The sequence below is a fragment of the Bos taurus genome, chromosome 13 (genome assembly GCF_002263795.3).
Source record: "Bos taurus isolate L1 Dominette 01449 registration number 42190680 breed Hereford chromosome 13, ARS-UCD2.0, whole genome shotgun sequence".
Classification (NCBI taxonomy): Eukaryota; Metazoa; Chordata; class Mammalia; order Artiodactyla; family Bovidae; genus Bos; species Bos taurus.
The window spans coordinates 5,380,384-5,403,577 of record NC_037340.1 but is presented as its reverse complement, the minus strand read 5'-3'; the positions used below and the strand labels follow the sequence as shown (position 1 = coordinate 5,403,577).

General features: G+C 41.3%; 1 long non-coding RNA gene across 1 annotated transcript in view; it reads left to right on the top strand.

Moving 5' to 3' along the window:
- Positions 1-18,372, top strand: part of LOC132346872 (uncharacterized) — a 52,388-nt gene extending 34,016 nt beyond the window's left edge. Inside the window, exons 2-3 of the long non-coding RNA XR_009496830.1 lie at positions 15,018-15,138; positions 15,713-18,372. This is a non-coding gene — a long non-coding RNA (uncharacterized lncRNA). The remainder of the gene's footprint in view (positions 1-15,017; positions 15,139-15,712) is intronic.
- Positions 18,373-23,194: the final 4,822 nt, after the last annotated feature.

Below are 23,194 nucleotides of genomic sequence, written 5' to 3'. Positions count from 1 at the left end.
GCTCCAAAATCACTGCAGATGGTGACTGCACCATGAAATTAAAAGACGCTTACTCCTTGGAAGACAAGTTGTGACCAACCTAGATAGCATATTGAAAAGCAGAGACATTACTTTGCCAACAAAGGTTCGTCTAGTCAAGGCTATGGTTTTTCCTGTGGTCATGTATGGATGTGAGAGTTGGACTGTGAAGAAGGCTGAGCGCCGAAGAATTGATGCTTTTGAACTGTGGTGTTGGAGAAGACTCTTGAGAGTCCCTTGGACTGCAGGGAGATCCAACCAGTCCATTCTGAAGGAGATCAGCCCTGCGATTTCTTTGGAAGGACTGATGTTGAAGCTGAAACTCCAGTACTTTGGCCACCTCATGTGAAGAGTTGACTCATTGGAAAAGACTCTGATGCTGGGAGGGATTGGGGGCAGGAGGAGAAGGGGACGACAGAGGATGAGATGGCTGGATGGCACCACTGACTCGATGGATGTGAGTCTGGGTGAACTCCGGGGGTTGGTGATGGACAGGGAGACCTGGCGTGGTGTGATTCATGGGGTCGCAAAGAGTCGGACACGACTGAGCGACTAAACTGAACTGAACTGATGCAATATTGCTCTTTACAGCATCCGACCTTGCTGCCATCACCAGTCACATCTGCAACTGTGTTTTTTTTTGCTTTGGCTTAATCTCTTCATTCTTTCTAGAGTTATTTCTCCAGTGACCTCCAGTAGCATTTTGGGCACCTACCGACCTGGGGAATTCACCTTTCAATGTCTTTTCTTTTTGCCTTTTCATACTGTTCATGGGGTTTTCAAGGCAAGAATACTGAAGTGGTTTGCCATTCTCATCTCCATTCCCTTCTCAATTTGACTGAAATAAGTGTCAAATTTTATTCCTTCACTTCCCAGTTTTCCTCAGTGGACATCCATTTGTAGAATAAACTTGAGAGGTAATATATAGCTTAGTATTTGACAGTATGGACCTCTTCAGAGTGCCTGGGCTCACACTTGGTTCCACTAGTTACTACATTGTGATATTAGTCAACTAAATAATCCATGCCTGCCTTAATTTATCTTTCTGTAAAATGGAAATATAGGACGCACCCTATCTCATTGGATTTTTTGAGGTTCAGATGAATTAAACTTAGTGAAAAGTTCATGGAAAATAGTGTTAATCATCATCATAATCATTTTGGTTATTTTAGGTGATTATAGAACAGGGTTTCTGCTGCTGCTGCTACTAAGTCACTTCAGTCGTGTCTGACTCTGTGTGACCCCATGGACGGCAGCCCACCAGGCTTCCCCGTCCCTGGGATTCTCCAGGCAAGAACACTGGAATGGGTTGCCATTTCCTTCTCCAATGCATGAAAGTGAAAAGTGAAAGGGAAGTCGCTCAGTCCTGTCCAACCCTCAGCAACCCCATGGACTGCAGCCTACCCGGCTCCTCCGTCCATGGAATTTTCCAGGCAAGAGTACTGGAGTGGGGTGCCATTGCCTTCTCCATAGAACAGGGTGCTATTCATTTAATCCTCTTTTCTTCTGATTCTGACTCCTGGAACATTAATATTTCTCTTCTTTTTATAGTGCAAACAGTGTTTGTTTTAATGAATGATCCAGCCTTCTGGGATCACCTCCCAAATAAATACTTGTCTTTGAATCCTTGTCTCAGGGTCTGCTTCTGGGAGATCTCAGACTGAGACATAGATTTAATGCTGAGAATGCTAAATTGAAGGAAACATGGATAAACCTAAAATTCATAACAGGCTACCCAGGAAATAGGACAGCTTGCTGGAATGGAACAAACATTACTTAACTATGAAAAGCAGGGCTTGAAGGCAAGAATGAACTTGTCCAGTAAGTTCCTGTGTGCAGGGAGAGTTGGTGGTAGTGTTAATTTTGATGTGACTAGTGGTTCTGGGATGTAAACTAGCCATCAGAGATCAAAGCGAGTAGAAATACCACCAAGACATTTCTTGGAGTACATTTGGTACTATTGTCCAACTTAAAAAGAAATCAGGGGATATGAATAGGAAATTCATACAAGCAGAATGAGATGAGTTCATCTGTAGAAGTCGTGAGAAACACTTAAATTTATCATAGATTTTAAATGTCTCTGCAAACAAATGTCTGATTATTTTTATAGCAGTATTGCAATTTGCAGAACGAGACTGACCCTCTGAGTGAAAACAATTTAAAATGCTAACTAAAATATAAATAACCTATTTTTAAATGCAAGCATGAGTGAGTGAGGAAGTGTGGAATTCTCAGAGGCCAGACGCTGATTGGGAACAGCAATACAGACAGGCCCGCAGAGTCAAAGCAGCTTCAGGCTGAGGGCATTTGAAAGTTCAAGGGAATTTGAGAGCTGTTGGCTTCCACAGCCTGAATTGGGGATAGAGTTGGCTGGGATCAGGAGACAAGGCCAGCGCTCACCCACGTAAAGTGAAGTCCTCAGAGTAAAGATAAATGGAGAAATAAGTTGTCCTCATTGTTTACCTTTTCCAAACCCTCTCAAGCTTCACACCACATGGATCAGTAAGGCAAGCAGATCATCTCAGACCATGGCATTCAGTGGAAAGGGCAAAATACCCTCTGAGAGACTAGAGTCACAGGATACTCCTCTCCCAGGTTTGCAATCCAATTCCTATAACCTGTATGGTCTGAAAAATTTCAAGCTGTGAATTGAGCTTCAAGTTCTACTTTTAGGGTAAGATTAGCTGCTTTAATAAATCCTGTAATATTAGTGGATTAACATAACCCTTGTTGATTTCTTGCTTATACACATATGGTTCCCAGAGAACAGGACCTGGGGTTGGGAAGCTCTCTAACAGAAGCCCCTGTTTTTATCATGGGGTTCATAAGGCTCCCTGAGCACCTGCATCTATCCGTGGGGGGACAAGCAGAGGGTGCTATGTGGGGGCATTCATGGGTGATGTGGCAGAATATGAAAAATGGCCCCAAGGAATCATGCCTTAATGTGCCCCTGCTCATTGTGACTTTGAAGCTTCTCCCATAAATGGTGGGAATCTACTTCCCCACGTCTTGAATTTGAGCTAGACATGAGATGTGTGTTGGCCAACAGAAATGTAGGGGACGCAACTTCCTGGGGATTCTGAGCTCAAGCCTCCGAAGGGGGTTGGCAGCATCCACATTTTCCCTCTTGGAGCCCAATCACCATGTAGAAAGGATGTCCAGGTCCCACTGGGGAGAAAGGCCACACGGAGGCCATGAGGGATGGGGCCATCGAGTGGAGAGACAGGCTACCAAGGGGAGAGTCACGGTGCCCCAGCTTACCGTGAGTAATGGGCCCCTGATGCGGGAGAGAGACGATCTTGGACTTCCCAGCCCACATTAACTTACAGACTAATGTAGTTGCATAACTTAGCCCAGGTAAGATAGCAAAATACTGCCTAGTCAACTGACAGGCTCATAAGAAATAATAGAATAGTTGCTGTCTTAAGGCACGAGGTTGTGGGAGTTGTTTGTCACACGTCAATAGGAAGCTGAAACAGGTGTTCATTCAGTGGCAGGATTTCTATGGGACACGTTTAGAAACTGGTTTATCTAAACAGGTTTAGAAATATGTGAAATACTGTACACATATTTCACTGACAAGAATTCAGGCCCAAGACCATCCTCAACTACAAGGATGCCTGGGAAACAGTCTCATTATATACCTAGAATGAGGAAGAACATGTTTTGGTGGACAACTAGCTTGTTTCTAAAACAGAAATGAGCCCTGTTCCATAGATTCCAAGCACTTAGCATAGGTAGAAACAAACAGTGCCTAAAGAAATCTACCTATACTTCAGACTTCAGAGAGTCAGAATACACTTTGAAATAAGCCTAAAGATGAAGGAGGCATAACTCTGGCTATTATAGCTATTTAAAAAGAACACAAAAAGATACAATGTCAAAAAAAAGTAAACAGAAACTGATTTCCCAAAATATGATGTATCAGCAATGACTCAAGAGTAACAGGAAATTTGAGTGGCCCTATAAGGAATAAGCACTTCAAAGCTTCTCCACAAAGAAAATCCAAGGTCCTGACAGATTTCTAGGCAAGTTGTAACAAACATTCAAAGAAAGAATAATTTAAATATTACTCATGCTTTTCTAAAGAACAGTAAGAGAAAAGACTGTCCCCTAACATTTTATGAGGTGAGTATAATCATGTCACAAAAACCAAACAAGAAGCTCAGGGAATGGAGATTTACAGGATATTCTCACTCATGAACATGTGTCTAAAAATCTGAAAGAAAATTTTAGCAAACTGAATTGAGCAGAGTATAGAAAAGCTAACACATCATAACCAAGTTAGATTCATTCTAGGAATAGGATGTTGGTTCAGAAATATATACAGTTAAATTCTATTTATATAACAAATTATAGATACAATTCAGTTCAGTTCAGCCGCTCAGTCTTGTCTGACTCTTTGTGACCCCATGAATCGCAGCACGCCAGGCCTCCCTGTCCATCACCAACTCCCGGAGTTCACTCAAACTCATGTCCATTGAGTCGGTGATGCCATCCAGCCATCTCATCCTCTGTCATCCCCTTTTCTTCCTGTCCCCAGTCCCTTCCAACATCAGAGTCTTTTCCTAGATATAATTATAGATATATTAATAAAACTCACTATATTTACACATCAAAAAACTCTGGTTTCCAGTCAGGCACATAAGGAGATTGGAAGTTGTTACTCTGCTCTAACAACAACTAAAATATTGAAGAAACTGAAAATCAACAACTCTTCTTAGATCCATCAGACAATTGGCCCACCAGCAGGGCAAACTGCTGAACTAAATATTGGTGACAGAGTCAGGAAGGTAAAGAGAATCACTTTGAAGGAGCAGAAACCTCTGTAAGAATCAGTTTAGAGGGAGGAAAATCTCAACAGCAGTTGAATTTTTCAAGGCTCAGTGTGGATAAGTCTGAGGGTGAACAAGTCCATGGGGATGCAGTCTTGGCAGGGTGAGGGATGCCACACTTCTGTGAGTTTTACTTCCTGGAGTTCCGTTATGTTTTCACAGAGAAGACAGGAAAGAAATCTCTTCCTGCTTCCAATGGGGGCAGGGGGAAAAGCAGCCATGTTGAAATACGCCAGATCATTCTGTTCTTAGCAAGGCCTGCCCTCAGAGCAAACTATTTAACCTGAGCCTAAACTACTGGGATTCTATCAGAGTCTAGCTGACCTGGAGGAAATAAAAAACACCCGTCTTCATCCCTTTTAGTCATTCTGCCCCATCTAAGTTGGGGGAGAACCAAGAGGCCCCTGTGAAGTCCACAGTCCAGAGGCACAGGCTCATTAAAAGACTAAGACCTGTCATAGAACCACAGGACATTTCCTCTCCCCAACCGCTCACCACACAGTACAAAGGCCTATTTACTGCATTTCCTTTTATCTAGTATATCATGATATCATGGCCAATTTCAACAAAAATGACAAAGCATACTAAAAGCAAAAAAAGAAAAAACACCAAAAAAAAAAAAAAAACAGAACAAGTATCAGAACCAGAGTCAGATATGGGAGGAATGTTGTAACAACCAGATTAGCAATTTAAAATCACCATGATTAACATACTAACAGTTTTAATGGGAAAACTAGATAACATGCAAGAAAATGCATAAAAATGGATATTCTAAGGAATCAAAAAGAAATGCTAGAAACTAAAACACTAACATAAATGAAGACTGTCTTTGATAGGCTGGTTAGTAGAAGGAATATGACTGAGGAAAGAATCTCTGAGCTTGAGGACATGTGAATAGGAACTAAAAAGCTGAGAGAAAAAAGACTGGGGGAAAAAAAAGGAACAGACTATTCAACAACTATGGGGCAATTACATAAAGTATAACATACCTATGATGGAACATCAGACAGAGAAGAAAGAAAAGAACAACATAAATATTTGAACCACTAATGGTTTAGAATTTTCGCAAATACCAGACCACAGATTCAGAAGCTCAGAGAATAACAAACTGGAAAAGTGTGAACAAAATAAAACAAAAAACTACAGCTGAATGTATCTTTTCAAAGTGAAAAAACAAAAAACAAAGATAAAGACAAAAAATTTGAATGAAGTCAAAGTCAAACACCTACTTTGTGGAAGAACAAAGATAAGAATTACATCTGATTTCTCAGAAACCATTCAAGCAAGAAGAGTGCAGTGAAATATTTTAAGTGTTGAGAGGAAAACCCCACCAAACTAGAATTCTGTATTCTGCAAAATTATTCTTCAAAAGTGAAGGAGAAACTAAACATTTCTCAATTGAGGAAATTTGTTGCCTATAGGACTACCTTGCAAGAAATGTTAAAAGAAGTTGTTAGAGAGAAGGAAAATGATATAGGTCAGAAACTCAGATCTTCATAAAGAAAGGAAGAGCATTAGGGAAGGAATAAATAAAGGTTAAAGAAATAGCAGGTTAAAAGAGAAAATATACTAAAATCTCAATAGAGTTAGGAAGGAAGTTTCATGATATTAAGCTTATATTTATTATATGTATTTAAGAAAGACTTCTGAACAAATTAGGAACAGAAAGAAATTGTGTTAGTTTGATAACTATCTTACAAGGAAAGAAGGAAGGACTATGACAAGTATCTAATTTTATGTGAAAATTCTAATGAGTTTAAGAACAAAGAAGACAGGAAAAAAGCTTGCTGTCACTGCATCTATTGGATATTATCAAGTGAACTAGGCCAAGAATTATAAAACATAAGGATTGGAAGGAAAGATATAAAGCTGTCATCATTCAAAGCTACTATGACTGTCCAGTAAAAAAAAAAAAAAAAAAAAATCCCTCCAAAAAGCTACAGACATATCATTATAATAGACAAGAGAATTTAGCAAGTTTGCTGGAACGACATCAATATAGAGAATTTAATTTTATTTCTGTAAACCATCAATAGTAGATAGAGAAATGATGATTAACCAAAAACCTATTTTAAATGAAATTGAGTACTAGCCTGTGACTTTCCACAAAACCACGAGTTGAAATATTGATTGATGTCATTTTGATTCTATATATCTGTTTTGTTTAGAATTGACATCTTAACAATATGGATTCCTCTGATCCTTAAATATGGTTTACATCTCCTTTTATTTAAGTCTTCTCTATTTCCCTCAGCAGTGTTTTGGAGATTTCATTGTACAGGACTATTACTTATTAATATTATTTTGTTCAAGTTATCATTAGGTATTTCAGATTTTTGTGCTATTGTAAGTAGTATATTTTTTTCATTTCATTTGCAAATGCTTCATCACTTATTAGAAATAATAAAAACTAATAATAAATAAAAATATAAAATAAATCAAATAAAACTAAATTAAAACTAATTAGAAATAAATTTAAAAACTCGTAGAACTAAATTTTACCCAGTGGTAAAGAATCTGCTTGCAATTCAGGAGACACAGGTTCAATCCCTGGGTTGGGAAGATCCTCTGAAGAGGAAATGGCAACCCACTCCAATATGCTTGCCTGGGAAATCCCAAGGAAAGAGGAGCCTGATAGGCTAAGTCCATGGGGTCGGCCAGAGTAGGACATGATTCAGCACACATGCACATCAGCTGAGAAAGATCAATATTTTAACAACTGTTTATCCTCATGGGAAAAGAAATAAAATTGGACCCTTTAAACACACACAGTTTCCATTGGATAAAAAATTTTAGTTTAAAAGGCAAAAGTGTGGGTGTGTGGGGGGTAGGGATAGTTAAGGACTTGGGGAAGGTCATGTACACACTGCTATATTTAAAATGGATAACCTACAGAAACCTGTTGTATAGCACATCAAACTCTGCTGAAAGTTAGGTTCCAGCCTGGATGGGAGGCAGGGGTCTGGGGGAGAATGGATACAGTATATGTATGGCTGAGCGCCTTCACTGTTCACTGTCAGGTCAAAAAAAAAAGGCAAAAGTGTAAGACTCTCAGGAGATAATACAATCATATTTATGATATTCAGATAAAGAAGGATTTCTTAAATTAAATAAAATTCAGTTGATGAAGGACAAGATTAATGAATTTAGATATATTAAAAATAGAATTCTGTTTTTCAGTGCACAGAGAAGCAGCACTGTACAGGAGTTGGGACCACACACTTGAGAGACCAATGCCCTGGGTTTAAATCCTGGCTCAGCCACTTCCTACCTTACACTTGGGCAGATCATTGACACTCCCTGCCTGTCTTTTCTCCAGAGTAAGATAAGGTTGATAACAGTTCCTACATCACAGAGTTGATTTAAGGATTGAGTTATAATTGGATAGTAAATGTTATATTGTTATGTAAATGTATTATAAGATAAAATTTTAAGTAAGACATCAATGAGAATGAAAAGTCAAGTTAAAAGCTGGGAGAAGACATTTACAGCACTTAACCACTGACCCAAGGTGTTAGAATATTTATCTCCATCCATCCATTCCTTTTCATGCTGTTCCTGGGGTTCTCAAGGCAAGAATACTGAAGTGGTTTACCATTCCCTTCTCCATGGACCACATTTTGTCAGAACTCTCCACCATGACCTGTCCCTCTTGGGTGGCCCTACATGGCATGGTTCATAGTTTCATTGAGTTAGACAAGGCTGTGTGTGGTCCATGTGATCAGATTGGTTCATTTTCTGTGATTGTGGTTTTCAGTCTGTCTTCCCTCTGATTGGGAGAGACTGACTGAAGGGGAAACTGGGTCTTGTTCTGATGGGCAGGGCCATGCTCAGTAAATCTTTAATCCAGTTTTCTGTTGATGGGTTAGGCTGTGTTCCCTCCCTGCTATTTACCTGGGGCCAAACTATGGTGACAGGTCAGGTGGTCTGGTATTCCCATCACTTTCAGAATTTTCCACAGTTTATGGCGATCCATACAGTCAAAGGCTTTGGCATAGTCAATAAAGCACAAATAGATGTTTTTCTGGAACTCTCTTCTTTTTTTGATGATCCAGCGAATGTTGGCAATTTGATCTCTGGTACCCCTGCCTTTGTTCGTAGTGATGCTTTCTAAGGCCCACTGGACTTCACATTCCAGGATGTCTGGCTCTAGGTCAGTGATCACACCATTGTGATGATCTGGGTTGTGAAGATCTTTTTTGTACAGTTCTAATGTGTATTCTTGCCATTTCTTCTTAATATCTTCTGCTTCTGTTAGGTCCATACCATTTCTGTCCTTTATCGAGCTCATCTTTGCATGAAATGTTCCTTTGGTGTCTCTGATTTTCTTGAAGAGATCCCTAATCTTTCCCATTCTATTGTTTTCCTCTATTTCTTTGCAATGATCACTGAAGAAGACTTTCTTATCTCTTCTTGCTATTCTTTAGAACTCTGCATTCAGATGCTTATATCTTTCCTTTTCTCCTTTGCTTTTTGCTTCTCTTCTTTTCACAGCTATTTGTAAGGCCTCCCCAGACAGCCATTTTGCTTTTTTGCATTTCTTTTCTATGGGAATGGTCTTAATCCCTGTCTCCTGTACAATGTCACGAACCTCATTTCATAGTCCATCAGGTACTCTATCTATCAGATCCAGGCCCTTAAATCTATTTCTCACTTCCACTGTAGAATCATAAGGGATTTGATTTAGGTCATACCTGAATGGTCTAGTGGTTTTCCCCACTTTCTTCAATTTAAGTCTGAATTTGGCAATAAGGAGTTCATGGTCTGAGCCACAGTCAGCTCCTGGTCTTGTTTTTGCTGACTGTATAGAGCTTCTTCTTCTTAGGCTGCAAAGAATATAATCACTCTGATTTCGGTGTTGACCATCTGGTGATGTCCATGTGTAGAGTCTTCTCTTGTGTTGTTGGAAGAGGGTGTTTTTTATGACCAGTGCATTTTCTTGGCAAAACTCTATTAGTCTTTGCCCTGCTTCATTCCGTATTCCAAGGCCAAATTTGCCTGTTACTCCAGGTGTTTCTTGACTTCCTACTTTTGCATTCCAGTCCCCTATAATGAAAAGGACATCTTTTTTGGGTGTTAGTTCTAAAAGGTCTTGTAGGTCTTCATAGAACCACTCAACTTCAGCTTCTTCAGCATTACTGGTTGGGGCATAGACTTGGATTACTGTGATATTGAATGGTTTGCCTTGGAAACGAACAGAGATTATTCTGTCATTTTTGAGATTGCATCCAAGTACTGCATTTCGGACTCTTTTGTTGACCATGATGGCCACTCCATTTCTTCTGAGGGATTCCTGCCCACAGTAGTAGATATAATGGTCATCTGAGTTAAATTCACCCATTCTAGTCCATTTCAGTTCGCTGATTCCTAGAATGTCGACATTCACTCTTGCCATCTCTTATTTGACCACTTCCAATTTTCCTTGATTTATGGACCTGACATTCCAGGTTCCTATGCAATATTGCTCTTTACAGCATTGGACCTTGCTTCTATCACCAGTCACATCCACATCTGGGTATTGTTTTTGCTTTGGCTCCATCCCTTCATTCTTTCTGGAGTTATTTCTCCACTGATCTCCAGTAGCATATTGGAATGTGAAGTCAAGTGGGCCTTAGAAAGCATCACTACGAACAAAGCTAGTGGAGGTGATGGAATTCCAGTTGAACTATTCCAAATCCTGAAAGATGATGCTGTGAAAGTGCTGCAGTCAATATGCCAGCAAATTTGGAAAACTCAGCAGTGGCCACAGGACTGGAAAAGGTCAGTTTTCATTCCAATCCCTAAGAAAGGCAATTACAAAGAATGTTCAAACTATTGCATAATTGCACTCATCTCACACGCTAGTAAAGTAATGCTCAAAATTCTCCAAGCCAGGCTTCAGCAATATGTGAACCGTGAACTTCCTGATGTTCAAGCTGGTTTTAGAAAAGGCAGAGGAACCAGAGATCAAATTGCCAACATCCACTGGATCATGGAAAAAGCAAGAGAGTTCCAGAAAAACCAGACTATGCCAAAGCCTTTGACTGTGTGGATCACAATCAACTGTGGAAAATTCTGAAAGAGATGGGAATACTAGACCACCTGATCTGCCTCTTGAGAAATTTGTATGCAGGTCAGGAAGCAACAGTTAGAACTGGACGTGGAACAACAGACTGGTTCCAAATAGGAAAAGAAGTTCGTCAAGGCTGTATACTGTCACCCTGTTTATTTAAGTTATATGCAGAGTACATCATGAGAAACACTGGACTGAAAGAAACACAAACTGGAATCAAGATTGCGGGGAGAAATATCAATAACCTCAGATATGCAGATGACACCACCCTTATGGCAGAAAGTGAAGAGGAACTCAAAAGCCTCTTGATGAAAGTGAAAGTGGAGAGTGAAAAAGTTGGCTTAAAGCTCAACATTCAGAAAACAAAGATCATGGCATACGGTCCCACCACTTTATGGGAAATAGATGGGGAAGCAGTGGAAACAGTGTCAGACTTTATTTTTCTGGGCTCCAAAATCACTACAGATGGTGACTGCAGCCATGAAATTAAAAGACGCTTACTCCTTGGAAGGAAAGTTATGACCAACCTAGATAGCATATTGAAAAGCAGAGACATTACTTTGCCAACAAAGGTTCGTCTAGTCAAGGCTATGGTTTTTCCTGTGGTCATGTAAGGATGTGACAGTTGGCCAACTCATGCGAAGAGTTGACTCATTGGAAAAGACTCTGATGCTGGGAGGGATTGGGAGCAGGAGGAGAAGGGGATGACAGGGGATGAGATGGCTGGATGGCATCACCGACTCAATGGACAAGAGTTTGGGTGAACTCTGGTAGTTGGTGATGGTCAGGGAGGCCTGCCGTGCTGCAATTCATGGGGTGGCAAAGAGCTGGACACGACTGAGTGACTGAACTGAACTGAAACTATGGTGGAGATAACGAAGATAATGGTGACCTCCCTCAAAAGGTCCCATGCATGCACTACTACACTCAGTGCCCCCAACCCTGCAACAGGCCACCACCAACACAGGCAAGTCCAGGACATTCTCCTGTGGGGTTACTGCTCCTTTCTCCTGGGTCCTGGTGCACAAGGTTCTGTTGTGCCCTCCAAGAGTCTGTTTCCCATACTGTGTAAGTTATGGCAGCTCTATGGTGGGGTTAATGGCGACCTCCTTTATTTTGGTGGGCTCCAAAATCACTGCAGATGGTGACTGCAGCCATGATATTAAAAGATGCTTGCTCCCATCTATGACCAACCTAGACAGCATATTCAAAAGCAGAGACTTTACTTTGCCAACAAAGGTCCATCTAGTCAGGGCTATGGTTTTTCCAGTAGTCATGTATAGATGTGAGAGTTGGACTGTAAAGAAAGCTGAGCACTGAAGAATTGATGCTTTTGAACTGTGGTGTTGGAGAAGACTGTTGAGAGTTTCTTAGACTGTAAGGAGATCCAATCAGTCCATCCTAAAGGATATCAGCCCTGAGTGTTCATTGGAAGGACTGATGTTGAAGCTGAATCTCCAGTACTTTGGCCACTTGATGTGAAGAGCTGACTCATTTGAAAAGACCCTGATGCTGGGAAAGATTGAATGTGGGCGAAGGGGATGACAGAGTATGAGATAATTGGATGGCATCACTGACTCAATGGACATGAGTTTGTGTAAACTCTGGGAGTTGGTGATGGACAGGGAGGCCTGGCGTCAGCAGTCTATGGGGTTGCAAAGAGTTGGAGATGACTGAGCAGCTGAACTGAACTCAGTCATTCTGGAACTTGTGAAGTTTGTAACGCAGGAATTTTCAATCTATTTTAAAAATGAAAAGCTAATGCATTAGGAAAGTTAGTCAAGGGACTGCAGCTAAAGAAAGAAGAGGGAAGAGAAGGAGGAGGAAGAAAGTAGGAGGTAGAACCAAGACACACACCAGATTTTTCTCCATCCAACGCACTTCTTTTTTCTAAACTGTAGTTGGCTTGAGGTTTTATTTCAGGAAGACATCATGAGCTGTAAGGACAATTCCGTTAGAGTGCATGGGTGCATGTTTAGTCATAAGACTTAATAAATCTTTGAATTTGCACATGAGGTTGTGGTATTTTGGTTTCAGGTCTCCCCTCTAAGGGCTCACATCACAGAAACTAGCATTTACTTTTAACTTTATGCCTTTGGGCTGGACACAGACGTGACTGTAAACTCTCCCACAGCCCCTTTTAAGAGCCTTTGCTCTTTGAAGCTTATTCCATATTTAAAATGGACTCGAAATAGTTTTGGGTTACTTTCCTACTAATACAGTGGTATGATCTAAATGATCAAGTTAAATTAAAGTACATTATGCAATTTTAAAAGAAAATAATTTACCTTTTTAAAAATTTTAAGCACTGAAGTAGAGAGATGGATAGAAGAAAGAAATCACTGAAGGAAATTAAACTAGAGATCAAGGAAGGGCAGGCTAATAACAACCAGCTTAATTATAATAATTTATAAAGGCTCATTATAGGAGGGTTTTCAAATACCATTCATTGGATCACAACAGATCTGACCTGGTGTATCTTAAGTAAGTCGCTTCATTAGTAATCAGTCTGAAATCTTGAGGACTGCCAGACAAGCATCTGCAATCTGTTATTAGTGGGGAAAAATATAAATTATTTTGAGCCATGGAGTATGTGGTTATCACTGAATGCACCATTATTAGATATTTTAGAGAGAGTTGGACAAATGGCACAATTAGGAGGAGCCAAAGCTTCTAATTTAAGAAAACCTTGAGACGGCATTTTCATTTTGTGCACTGGCCAATAATTAGAGCCTGCTTTACATTCTTATTTTGTCTTTGTGTTGTGACTTCCGACTTTGGCTGGTGGTTACTGTCTCTGGCCTAGATTAACTTTTTCCTTCTGTGAATAAACATGAATTACCCATAAAGAACCTTGTACTTAAAATGGCTTACAGTTTGCTAATTGCTCCATTCCTTCTGCTTTTTGAGCCTTTTCACAAAGTGGCTTCTGTTTGTCTGGGTTTTCAGTGTGCTAATACCTCACCATTTAAAAACTAGGGATTTAGCACAATTAAGTTACTGCAGATGGTTAGTGTAGCACCACTTAAAGCGTGGTTCCCAAGCTGGCAGCATCAATATCACTTGGATGGTTGTTAGAAATGCGGCTTCTCAGGTCTCACCCAGATGTACTGATTCAGAGTCTCTGGCTGGAAGGACCCAAAGAATCTGTGTTTTAAATAAGATTTCCAGGTGGTTTTTATCTACAACAAAAACTTGAGGTATAGAAGTTTATTGCTGGGATCAGTAAGTTTTTTCTCTAACGGGCCAGCCAGATCATAAGTATTTTAGGCTTTGTCAGGCTGTGTGTGGGGATGTAACTACTCATCTCTGTCACTATATACAAAGCAGAAGTAAGCATAAACATGGGTATGGCTGTGTTCAAAAAACATTTTATTCATAAAATGCAAAATGGGCCCGATTTGGCTCAGGAGCTAGTTCACTGAGTACTATTAGTATGTCTGGATGTTGGGAAACAGAAAGAAAGAAAGTGAATGCCTGCTGTGTACTGGGTTGGCCAAAAAGTTCATTTGCTTTCCCTGTGAGCTGGCTCTAGCAGCACTTAGCTGTCTTTAACTTCATTTGAAACAATTTTATGAAATTGTAATTGTGAAAGCTATCTTATCCATGTGCACTTAAAAAAAACAAACTTACCAAAATTGGTGAATTTTTGTGTAGCCATTTTAATATTAAGGATGGAAGAAAAAAAAAAGAAAAATGTTGGGCTTATTATGCTTTATTATTTCAAGAAAGGTTTAAAAAAAGCAACTGAAATGCAGTAAAAAGTTTATGCAGTGTATTGAGAAGGTACTGTGACGGATCCTGTCAAAGGTGGTTTGTAAAGTTTCATGCTGGGAATTTCTCACTGGACTATGCTCCATGGTCAGATACACAAGTTGAAGTTGATAGTGAAAAAATCAAGACACTGATTAAGAACAGTTAACATTATACCACGTGAGAGATAGCTGGCACACTCAAAATATCCAAATCAAGTGCTGAAAATCATTTGCACCAGCTTGGTTATGTTCATCATTTTGATGTTTGGGTTCCACATAAGTGGAAAAAACCTTCTTGACTCTATTTCCACATGCGATTCTCTACTTATATGTAACAAAAACGTTGTTTTTTTTAAGACAAGTTGCAATAGATGATAAAAAGTGGACACTGTACAGTAGCATGGAATGGAGGAGATCATGGGGCAAGTGACATCAACCACCGCCAGGCACATCAAAAGCCCGTCTTCATCCAAAGAAGGTGATGCTGTGTTTGTAGTGGGGTTGGAAGGGAGTCCTCTATCATGAGCTCCTTGTAGAAAATCAAGTGATTAATTCCAACAAGTGCTGCTCCCAGTTAGACCAACTGAAAGCAGCAATTGACCCAAAGTGTCCAGAATTAGTCAACTGAACACACATAATCTTCCATCGGGATAAAGCAAGATTGCATATTTCTTTGATAAGCAGTCAAAAACCATTAGAAGGGAACTGCTGGGAAGTTCTGATTCATTCGCCATATCCACCAGACATCACCCCTTTGGATTTCCATTTATTTAGGTCTTTATAAAATTCTCTTAATGGAAAAAATTTTAATTCCCTGGCAGAATGCAAAAGGCTCCTGGGACAATTCTTTGCTCAAAAAGATAAAAAGTTCTGGGAAGATGTAAATTCAAGTTGCCTGAAAAATAGCAGAAGGTAGTAGAACAAAATGGTGAATATGTTGTTCAATGACGTTTTTGATGAAAGTGAAGAATGTATCTTTTATTTTTACTTAAAACTGAAGGAACATTTTGGTCAACACAATACAAAGCATCTCTTATTTACCCCCCAAACAGGCCTGCTGTATCTGGCCATGAGGATGATGTGCTGAAGAACAACAGTTGGTGACATTTGGATTTGTACAGTACTCGACCTGGACAGCTTTATGTGGGGGTGCTAGGTTTGCATCATCTTCAGCTTACAGATAAAATAACTTGCCCAGAGACACACTGCCAGCTGGTGTCAGAACCAGGATTAATCATGGGTCTGTCTGACTGTGGAAACTGCTCTGCCTATTGATTCTGCTGAAAAATAGGTAACATAGCTGACTTGAGCTCTAGGCTGTATATATTCCCCTTTCAAAAAGCATGAAGGCAAAACTGGCCACGGACATTATAAGGATGAGAAAGAAAGAGATTGTGTGTATCGATGGGAGACTCAAGAAAATACTGTTGATAATAAATTAAAAACAGCAGCTCCTGAACAATTACTTTAGGACAGCATAGATATTAACATTATGGCAGGTTGGTAATAAGTTTCCTATTAGTTAGCTACAGACACATAACAAACCACCCCAAAACTGAAAGTACGGGTTTATGATTGTACCTGTTGTGTTGGCTCAGCTCACTCATGTGTCTGTGGTTCACTGTGGGTTGGGCAGCTACTCTGCTGGCCTTTGCTGCCCTATCGTTCATGTGTGAGAGCTGGCAGAGTGTAGACTAGTCTAGGATGATTTTAGCAAGGACCACTGGACTCTGCTCCACTTGGTTAGCCTCTCCCTTTGGTTAACACAGGCTTTTGCTCAAGGTAGGGCTTCCTGGTAGCTCAGACGGTAAAGCATCTGCCTATAATGCGGGAGACTGGGTTCAATCCCTGGGTCGCGAAGATCCCCTGGAGAAGGAACTGGCAACCCACTCAAGTATTCATGCCTGGAAAATCCCGTGGACCAAGAGCCTGGTGGGCTACAGTCCATGGGGTCGTAAAGAGTCAGACACAACTGAGTGACTTCACTTCACTTGCTCGACATAAGTTCTCAAGTAAGAGAGTGAGAGAGACTTCCCTAGTAGTCCAGGGCTTAAGACTCCATGCTTCCTCTGCAGGCATTTGATCCCTGGTTGGGGAACTAAGATCCCATATGCCTAATGACTAAGATGGGGTCATTTCTCCACTTCTTGAGTTTTGTCTGCCCTTGTGATTTGCTTTGGCTGATAGATTGCAGCAGAAGTGATGGTGAACTATTGCAAGCATAGCCTTCCCTGGTCTTGGGCCCTGCCCATTATCCATGTCCAGCCTAACCTGCTGGAGGGGAGGTTTCATACTGCACAGACACAAGCTCTCCTAGGCTAGCAGCCCCTCGCCTACCTGTAGCTGACCAGAGACGAGTGGCTGAGCCTAGTGAGTCCAGAAGGACCACTCCCCTGAGCCCAGCTGAAACCCTGAACCCACAGACAGCTGAGCTAACCACAAAGTGGTTTTTTATGGCACAAGAACTAACAGTAGATGTCATACAAGTAAAATTACCACCACTCTGTATCCTTTTCTATGGAAGAGGTGGGTGGTATTTACCCTTTCGCTCTAATTTGAACTTCATCTAAGTACCAGTGTGGATCTCCTGGCCTGTCTGCGGTTACCATCAATTCAACCAGCATCTTTAGAGGTATGCTGAGAAGTCTTCAGTTCATAATTATTACCTGCATGAAATTCATAGTCCTGGGGGGAAGCCAGCTCCATAAGTAGATCCATGACAGTGCCATATGATACATGCTGACGTAGAGCTTTGGAAGCACAAGGCTGTCAAAGAAGAGAGTGTGATTTACTCTGCTTGAAGAGTGGCTTTCCAGAACTATTTCCTGTGCAGAGGGAGTGAAATCTCAGCATCAATGACATTTGCAAAGGAGTTCAGTTCAGTCAGTTCAGTCGCTCAGTCGTGTCCGACTCTTTGCGACACCATGAATCGCAGCACGCCAGGCCTCCCTGTCCATCAACTCCCGGAGTTCACTCAGACTCACGTCCATCAAGTTGGTGATGCCATCCAGCCATCTCATCCTCTGTCGTCCCCTTCTCCTCCTGCCCCAAATCCCTCCCAGCATCAGAGTTTTTTTCCAATGAGTCAACTCTTCCAATGAGGTGGCCAAAGTACTGGAGTTTCAGCTTTAGCATCATTCCTTCCAAAGAAATCCCAGGACTGATCTCCTTTAGAATGGACTGGTTGGATCTCCTTGGGACTTGGAAAGTCTCCAAGGGACTTTCAAGATTCTTATCCACAGGTACACATGTGTTCCCCATCCTGAACCCTCCTCCCTCCTCCCTCCCCATACCATCCCTCTGGGTTGTCCCAGTGCACCAGCCCCAAGCATCCAGTATCATGCATCGGACCTGGACTGGCGACTCGTTTCATATATGATATTATACATATTTCAATGCCATTCTCCCAAATCATCCCACCCTCTCCCTCTCTCACAGAGTCCAAAAGATTGTTCTATACATCAGTGTCTCTTTTGATGTCTTGTATACAGGGTTATTGTTACCATCTTTCTAAATTCCATATATATGCATTAGTATACTGTATTGGTGTTTTTCTTTCTGGCTTACTTCGCTGTGTATAATAGGCTCCAGTTTCATCCACCTCATTAGAACTGATTCAAATGTATTCTTTTTAATGGCTGAGTAATACTTCATTGTGTTTATGTACCACAGCTTTCTTATCCATTCATCTGCTGATGGACATCTAGGTTGCTTCCATGTCCTGGCTATTATAAATAGTGCTGCAATGAACATTGGGGTACACGTGTCTCTTTCAATTCTGGTTTCCTCAGTGTGTATGCCCAGCAGTGGGATTGCTGGATCATAAGGCAGTTCTATTTCCAGTTTTTTAAGGAATCTCCACACTGTTCTCCATAGTGGCTATACTAGTTTGCATTCCCACCAACAGTGTAAGAGGGTTTCCTTTTCTCCACACCCTCTCCAGCATTTATTGCTTGTAGACTTTTGAATCGCAGCCATTCTGACTGGCGTGAAATGGTACCTCATAGTGGTTTTGATATATGGCAAAACCAATACAATATTGTAAAGTTTAAAAAAAAAAAAAAAAAAAAAGAGTCTTTTCCAACACCACAGTTCAAAAGCACCAATTCTTCGGCGCTCAGCTTTCTTCATCATCCAACTCTCACATCCATATGTGACCACTGGAAAAACCATAGCCTTGACTAGACGGACCTTTGTTGGCAAAGTAATGTCTCTGCTTTTCAATATGCTATCTAGGTTGGAAATAACTTTCCTTCCAAGGAGTAAGCGTCTTTTAATTTCATGGCTGCAGCCACCATATGCAGTGATTTTGGAGCCCCCCAAAATAAAGTCTGACACTGTTTCCACTGTTTCTCCATCTATTTCCCATGAAGTGATGGGACCGGATGCCATGATCTTCGTTTTCTGAATGCTGAGCTTTAAGCCAACTTTTTCACTCTCCACTTTCACTTTCATCAAGAGGCTTTTGAGTTCCTCTTTACTTTCTGCCATAAGGGTGGTGTCATCTGCATATCTGAGGTTATTGATATTCCTCCCGGCAATCTTGACTCCAGCTTGTGTTTCTTTCAGTCCAGCATTTCTCATGATGTACTCTGCATAGAAGTTAAATAAGCAGGGTGACAATATACAGCCTTGACGTACTCCTTTTCCTATTTAGAACCAGTCTGTTGTTCCATGTCCAGTTCTAACTGTTGCTTCCTGACCTGCATACAAATTTCTCAAGAGGCAGATCAGGTGGTCTGATATTCCCATCTCTTTCAGAATTTTCCACAGTTTATTATGATCCACACAGTCAAAGGCTTTGGCATAGTCAATAAAGCAGAAATAGATGTTTTTCTGGAACTCTCTTGCTTTTTCCATGATCCAGCGGATGTTGGCAATTTGGTCTCTGGTTCCTCTGCCTTTTCTAAAACCAGCTTGAACATCTGGAAGTTCACGGTTCATGTACTGCTGAAGCCTGGCTTGGAGAATTTTGAGCATTAGTTTACTAGCGTGTGAGATGAGTGCAATTGTGCGGTAGTTTGAGCATTCTTTGGCATTGCCTTTCTTTGGGATTGGAATGAAAAGTGACCTTTTCCAGTCCTGTGGCCACTGCTGAGTTTTCCAAATTTGCTGGCATATTGGGTACAGCACTTTCATAGCATCATCTTTCAGGATTTGAAATAGCTCAACTGACAGAATGTGGTCCATTGGAGTGGAAAGGAGAGTAGATTCCAAAGAACACAATAGATTCAGAGAATAATAAGTCTGGAATCTAGGACATTTAGGAACCTCTTTAAGCTCCAGAGTTCTAGGGTCCCCACTTTCCCCTCTGTTTAGCTCAGCCTTTAGGGGAGTAACTGTAGTAACTGTATCTTTCACATATTCATGATCTTAATTAACCCTAAAACTGACAATCGTGTTGAAGTCGCTAATATCTGATTTTATCTCCAAGCCTCGTTTTACGCCCTGAGTAAAAAGTTCCCTTTGTTAAATCCTCTCTGACAATACTTAGTGTGCATTCTTGCGTCCTAACCAGAGCATGACTGATCCAGTTCTTCAGGGAAATGATTCTGAGGTTGACAGGATAATATGGAGGATAATTTTGAAGAGGACTGAGTGGAGAGAATGGGAGACAGGGAAAAAAACAATTCGAGATCAAGACAGGACTTCAGTTTCTTCCCGGCTAAAGTTATGAGGTACCTTGACTAAGGCAGGGGCCATGGGAGAGAGAACGTTTGCTCAGCCCAAGACAAAAGAGCCATCCTCTATTCTCCTTTTTCTGTCTACACCCTCAGCCCCCACCCCGACACCCATACAGACAGCAATTCCATTAGCGAGCACACCCGGTTCCCCACGCAGGAATGTTCTGAGCCTGGCAACGCTTCGCTACATCTGCTGCAGAAATTCTAGTCGAAGCTGATGCCTTTCCTGCCTCGATGATGAAGATAGCCTCCGACTTTTTCCCTTTCCCACTCTGATTTCCCAGATAAGGCAAATCCAGAGAAGCAGAGCGTAGACTAGTATGAGCTAGAGAGCAGCCAGCGTCCTTCTCGACCAACCATAACCCAGACCGCATTGTTCCGGCTTGAAGCCCTGTTCTAGCAGACTCCGCTGGTGGCAGGGAGTGGAAGGCTCTCAAGGAGCTGGCCCCGCCCTTCTCTCTGGTGTCACGTCCTCTGTCTCCCCCTTGGGCGCTGCCCTCTGTCCTGCATTCGCACTGCTTCCCTGAGCCCTGAGCCCGCAGCGCCCCGCTCTGAGCTCCGCTCTGCCGCACCCGCACCCGGGGGGCTCTCCTGCCTCCTGCTGGCCGCCCGCAGCTGCCCTTTCTCATCCTTCTGCTCGCAGTTCAGAGGTCGTCTCTTCAGAGACACCTTTCTTCTCTTTCCCATCCAGAGCTTACCTTGGCTCATGTTCATCACATCCTTGTTTCCTTCTCTTCACAGCATTTATCTGAGTGCATTTCACCTCTTTTAATTCCTCCCTCCCTTCCCCCTCTCTCCCGTCCCCCTTCCCTTTCTTCCTTTTTTTTTTTTCTGGTCTATTTTCTGGCTTTTCTCATTACAGTGTAATTGTACAGAAACACAAGGGCAGGGACCTAGTACACATTGATTAAGGCATTTTAGAGCGTTAAGTAAGGAGTTTAAAGAAAACGTTTCATAGGTCAGTTCTAGGGGCTGTGATGATTGTTTAAGCATGGGAGAAAGGGGAAAGGAGGGAATGGAGAAAAGCGCCTTTATTCCTTGTTATATCAGGCTTCTGGGTGATGCCAGCACTATCAACCAGATCAGGACTATCCCTGGAAGAGTACATTTTGGAGAGGAAATGATGGAATTGATTTGGGGCTGTGAGAGTCTTGTATGCTATAGAATACTTGCCGAGAGGTCTTTGTTGTTCTTGTTGGTTGCAAAGTCGTGTCTGACCCTTCTCGACCCCGAGGACTGCAGCATGCCAGGCTTTCCTGTCCTGCACCATCTCCTGGAGTTTGCCCAAGAAGGAGAGGTCTACTGCACAGTAAAAATTTGGGTCTGGAACTTGGGGGTGAGGGGCAGGTGCTGGAGGGCAAAGCATTCATCATCATGACTGTAGATAAACATTTATGCAAATGTTTATAATTTGGCAACCCAAGTTGTAGCATATATCCATATTAGCATTTAAAAGAAAAATATATGCACAGATTTGAAGAATAATATATACATTTATAAGTACAAAATTTAATATTTAAATATATTGATAGGTATGAAGATAAACTTATATGAAAACATCTGCTTAAATGTAAATTTTAAAAGGCTTTATTTACATTCTAGGGTGTTAGTAAGTAGATGTAGGGCATGGATGGAATGAAAGGTGGGATTTATAAATTTTAGAGGCTCTAGAGTCATTTAGGAGCATTTTAGAAGCATATTGCTTTGAGGCCACACCAGAATGTATTTATGCTAGACTTCCGACATTTGGTATTGTAATAAGCAAACAGTTTGTATTTCTGTTTCTTTGTTTCTTTGATTTTTAAGTCCATTTCTTGCTCCTGCTGAGAATCTGTCATCTTAAGCTGGGGGAATTACAGTGGGATTGTTCATTTCAGTCATCCCACTCTTTTCTGCTGGTTTTCCTGCCTAGCAAACATCACCAGATTATGTAAACTGATGAAAAATCCAAAGTGAAATGGGTATAATTATTCTGTTTGAACGCTCTTATTGGGAAGACCAAAGGGTTTCCTCTATATTATGACCTTTAATGTGAGAGAAAGTGACCTTCTTTATTTCACTGCTTGGAGAGGACACAGAACCTGTAAAATCACCACATTTATCATTAGGCAAAATACTCTGTCAGAAGTCGCTACTATATTTTGATATTTCCCATGTAACCTAAGTTTCTTCCTGATAAACTTGTTACAAGGAAGTACCACCTGGCAGGTGTAAGCAAACAGGTAAGAGCACTTTAGCTTTTACCTTTAAGCAGGTTCTGTGTCAATAGGATGGTCTCTGACTATCTGCAAGTGAGTGATTTTTTTCAAATATTGATACATGGACTATTTTCTCTGAAATTATTTTATATAACTAATTTGTTTAGAAAACGTCATCTTTTTAAAAAGTTTTAATTGGAGGATAATTGATTTACAGTACTGTGTTGGTTTTTGCCATACAGCAACATGAACCAGCCACAGATATGCGTGTATTCCCTTCCTCCTGAACCTCCCTCCCGCCTCCCACCACAACCCTCTGCACTGTCACTGAGCGCCGGCTTTGGGTTCTGTGCATCATACAGTGAATTCCTACTGGCTGTCTGGTTTACATCTGGTAATGTGTATGTATCAGTGTACTCAGAAAAGCCCATCTTCTACATTTAACCCAGCAAGTGTTTGTTGCCTGTATATTAAACAGTGCATAAGTGTGAGAAGAGGGGGAAAGGGAGTGAGCAGACTCCAGCCTCCCAGACTCAGAAGTATCTGAGCGACCAGCACAGTGTAAGGTGAACACGTTACATCACCCTTACGTTATCTCCATAAAGGCTGGGTTCATCCAGTAATCCCAGAGGTATTGTTCTTCAGGAAAAGA